This window comes from Silurus meridionalis, chromosome 23, assembly GCF_014805685.1.
Source record: "Silurus meridionalis isolate SWU-2019-XX chromosome 23, ASM1480568v1, whole genome shotgun sequence".
NCBI classification, from domain to species: domain Eukaryota; kingdom Metazoa; phylum Chordata; class Actinopteri; order Siluriformes; family Siluridae; genus Silurus; species Silurus meridionalis.
The window spans coordinates 3,239,100-3,243,113 of NC_060906.1; the positions used below are offsets into that span (position 1 = coordinate 3,239,100).

Genomic DNA, 4,014 nt, shown 5'->3' on the forward strand with positions numbered 1-4,014 from the left:
GTAATTCATAGGAAATGTAACAGAAAGTGAATCGTAGTCAGCAGGATTCAAACCTGCGGAGACCCCAATGGATTTCTAGTCCATTGCCTTAACCACTCGGCCATGACTACAACACAAGTCACTGTCATCCCTACTTAAACTGGAAGCCCTATTAACACAACAACCTGTAAACTTACTGGATCAGGGTAATTCGTAGGAAATGTAAAAAGAAAGTGAATCGTAGTCAGCAGGATTCAAACCTGCACGGGGAGACCCCAATGGATTTCTAGCCCATTGCCTTAACCACTCGGCCACGACTACAACACAAGTCACGGTCATCCACTACTTAAACTGGAAGCCCTATTAACACAACAACCTGTAAACTTAATGAATCAGGGTAATTCATAGGAAATGTAAACAGAAAGTGAATCGTAGTCAGCAGGATTCGAACCTGCGCGGGGAGACCCCAATGGATTTCAAGTCCATCGCCTTAACCACTCGGCCATGACTACAACGCAAGGCGCTGTGATCCCCTACTTAAACTGGAAGCCCTATTAACACAACAACCTGTAAAGTTACTGGATCAGGGTAATTCATAGGAAATGTAAACAGAAAGTGAATCGTAGTCAGCAGGATTCGAACCTGCGGGAGACCCCAATGGATTTCAAGTCCATCGCCTTAACCACTGGCCATGACTACAACACAAGTCTCTGTGATCCCTACTTAAACTGGAAGCCCTATTAACACAACAAACTGTAAACTTAATGAATCGGGGTAATTCATAGAAATGTAAACAGAAAGTGAATCGTAGTCAGCAGGATTCGAACCTGCACAGGGAGACCCCAATGTATTTCTAGTCCATCGCCTTAACCACTCGGCCATGTGTACTGCACAGTTAACAGTCACCCCTATTTGAACTGGAACCCCTATTAACACAAGAAAACACATCTTTATAATTAACCCAAAATGTGAACAGAAAATTAATCATAGTCAGCAGGATTCAAACCTACGCGGGGAGAACCCAATAGAGTTCAAGTCCATCGCATTAACCACTCGGCCACAACTACTACAAAATTCTCTATCATCCCCTACTTAAACTGGAAGCAATATTAACACAACAACCTGTAAACTTAATGAATCAGGGTAATTCATAGGAAATGTAAACAGAAAGTGAATCGTAGTCAGCAGGATTCGAACCTGCGCGGGGAGACCCCAATGGATTTCAAGTCCATCGCCTTAACCACTCGGCCACGACTACAACACAAGTCACGGTCATCCACTACTTAAACTGGAAGCCCTATTAACACAACAACCTGTAAAGTTACTGGATCGGGGTAATTCATAGGAAATGTAAACAGAAAGTGAATCGTAGTCAGCAGGATTCAAACCTGCCCGGGGAGACGCCAATGGATTTCAAGTCCATCGCCTTAACCACTCGGCCATGACTACAACACAAGTCTCTGTGATCCCCTACTTAAACTGGAAGCCCTATTAACACAACAACCTGTAAAGTTACTGGATTGGGGTAATTCATAGGAAATATAAACAGAAAGTGAATCGTAGTCAGCAGGATTCGAACCTGCACAGGAGACCCCAATGGATTTCAAGTCCATCGCCTTAACCACTCAGCCATGACTACAACACAAGTCACTGTCATCCCTACTTAAACTGGAAGCCCTATTAACACAACAACCTGTAAAGTTACTGGATCGGGTAATTCATAGAAATGTAAACAGAAAGTGAATCGTAGTCAGCAGGATTCGAACCTGCACAGGAGACCCCAATGGATTTCAAGTCCATCGCCTTAACCACTCAGCCACAACTACTGCACAGTTAACAGTCACCCTACTTCAACTGGAACCCCTATTAACACAAGAAAACACAAGCAAACCACATCTTTATAATTAACCCAAAATGTAAACAGAAAGTGAATCATAGTCAGCAGGATTCAAACCTGCACAGGAGACCCCAATGGATTTCTAGTCCAGCGCCTTAACCACTCGGCCACGACTACAATACAAGGCACTGTCATCCCTACTTAAACTGGAAGCCTATTAACACAAGAAAACACAAGCAAACCACATCTTTATAATTAACCTGAAATGTGAACAGAAAATAAATCGTAGTGGGCAGGATTCGAATCTCCGCGGAGACCCCAATGGATTTCTAGTCCATCGCCTTAACCACTCGGCCACGACTACAATACAAAGCGCTGTCATCCCCTGCTTAAACTGGAAGCCCTATTAACACAACAACCTGTAAACTTAATGAATCGGGGTAATTCATAGGAAATGTAAACAGAAAGTGAATCGTAGTCAGCAGGATTCGAACCTGCGCAGGGGGACCCCAATGGATTTCAAGTGCATCGCCTTAACCACTCGGCCACAACTACTGCACAGTTAGCAGTCACCCCTATTTCTATTTCAACTGGAACCCCTATTAACACAAGAAAACACAAGCAAACCACATCTTTATAATTAACCTGAAATGTAAACAGAAAGTGAATCGTAGTCAGCAGGATTCAAACCTGCACGGGAGACCCCAATGGATTTCAAGTCCATCGCCTTAACCACTCGGCCATGACTACAACACAAGTCACTGTCATCCCCTACTTAAACTGGAAGCCCTATTAACACAACAACCTGTAAACTTACTGGATCGGTGTAATTCATAGGAAATGTAAACAGAAAGTGAATCGTAGTCAGCAGGATTCGAACCTGCACAGGAGACCCCAATGGATTTCAAGTGCATCGCCTTAACCACTCGGCCTCAACTACTGCACAGGTAGCAGTCACCCCTATTTTAACTAGAAACACTATTAACACAAGAAAACACAAGTAAAACACATCATTATAATTAACCCAAAAATTAAACAAAGTGAATCGTAGTCAGCAGGATTCGAACCTGCGCAGGGAGACCCCAATGGATTTCAAGTCCATCGCCTTAACCACTCGGCCATGACTACAACACAAGTCACTGTCATCCCCTACTTAAACTGGAAGCCCTATTAACACAACAACCTGTAAAATTACTGGATCGGGGTAATTCATAGTAAATGTAAACAGAAAGTGAATCGTAGTTAGCAGGATTCGAACCTGCGTGGGGAGACCCCAATGGATTTCAAGTCCATCACCTTAACCACTCGGCCATGACTACTACACGATTCTCTATCATCCCCTACTTAAACTGGAAGCAATAATTACACAACAACCTGTAAAGTTACTGAATCGGGGTAATTCATAGGAAATGTAAACAGAAAGTGAATCGTAGTCAGCAGGATTCAAACCTGCGGGAGACCCCAATGGATTTCAAGTCCATCACCTTAACCACTGGCCATGACTACTACACGATTCTCTATCATCCCCTACTTAAACTGGAAGCAATAATTACACAACAACCTGTAAAGTTACTGAATCGGGGTAATTCATAGGAAATGTAAACAGAAAGTGAATCGTAGTCAGCAGGATTCGAACCTGCGCGGGGAGACCCCAAAGGATTTCAAGTCAATCGCCTTAAAAGACCAGAGAAGAAAGAGATTAGGTGGTAGCTGTGGGAGTTGAGGGAGCTCAGGCTTGTGAGGTGGAGGACCTAACCTACATACTTGATTATACACCATGAAGTTAAAAATCCTGAATCGCATTGACCTGGATGCTTCAGCAATAATGTAATACATTCTCAATAACTAATATGTTTAGTTTTTTTTGCAGTTTTTTTTTTTTTGTTACTTAAACAGCAAATACACGATGTTGTGATTGCAGCTTAAGAAACTCCATGCCATTGGATACAAGGCTGTTCTGCTTCTTGGCAAGGAGACAAAAAGAATGAATTCAAGTTTAAAATATTAACCCCTCTCTGCCCACTCTACACCTATGCCCAGGACTACCTTTAGAAGATGGGGTTCACTTTATGAATACCTTTGATAAGGTAAGATGCAGCACTGCATTTTTAAAGCCACGGTTGACACCTTGTGTTAAGTATGGCAAAGATTTGCAACAACGTTTAAATCTTAAAGGGACGGCTCCCCCCTAAAACTTG

At 42.8% G+C, this 4,014-nt stretch overlaps 7 non-coding genes across 7 annotated transcripts; all 7 read right to left on the bottom strand.

Annotated features, from left to right (window-relative positions):
* Nucleotides 1–409: 409 nt before the first annotated feature.
* trnas-uga lies at nt 410–491 on the bottom strand. The gene has a single exon. It is a non-coding gene; the product is annotated as a tRNA-Ser (tRNA).
* A 664-nt stretch (nt 492–1,155) lies between these two features.
* Nucleotides 1,156–1,237, bottom strand: trnas-uga. The gene has a single exon. It is a non-coding gene; the product is annotated as a tRNA-Ser (tRNA).
* Nucleotides 1,238–1,346: 109 nt separating this feature from the next.
* Nucleotides 1,347–1,428, bottom strand: trnas-uga. The gene has a single exon. It is a non-coding gene; the product is annotated as a tRNA-Ser (tRNA).
* A 109-nt stretch (nt 1,429–1,537) lies between these two features.
* Nucleotides 1,538–1,618, bottom strand: trnas-uga. Its single transcript has one exon. It is a non-coding gene; the product is annotated as a tRNA-Ser (tRNA).
* Nucleotides 1,619–2,485: 867 nt separating this feature from the next.
* On the bottom strand, nt 2,486–2,566 carry trnas-uga. The gene has a single exon. It is a non-coding gene; the product is annotated as a tRNA-Ser (tRNA).
* Nucleotides 2,567–2,862: 296 nt separating this feature from the next.
* trnas-uga lies at nt 2,863–2,944 on the bottom strand. Its single transcript has one exon. It is a non-coding gene; the product is annotated as a tRNA-Ser (tRNA).
* Nucleotides 2,945–3,053: 109 nt separating this feature from the next.
* On the bottom strand, nt 3,054–3,135 carry trnas-uga. The gene has a single exon. It is a non-coding gene; the product is annotated as a tRNA-Ser (tRNA).
* Nucleotides 3,136–4,014: the final 879 nt, after the last annotated feature.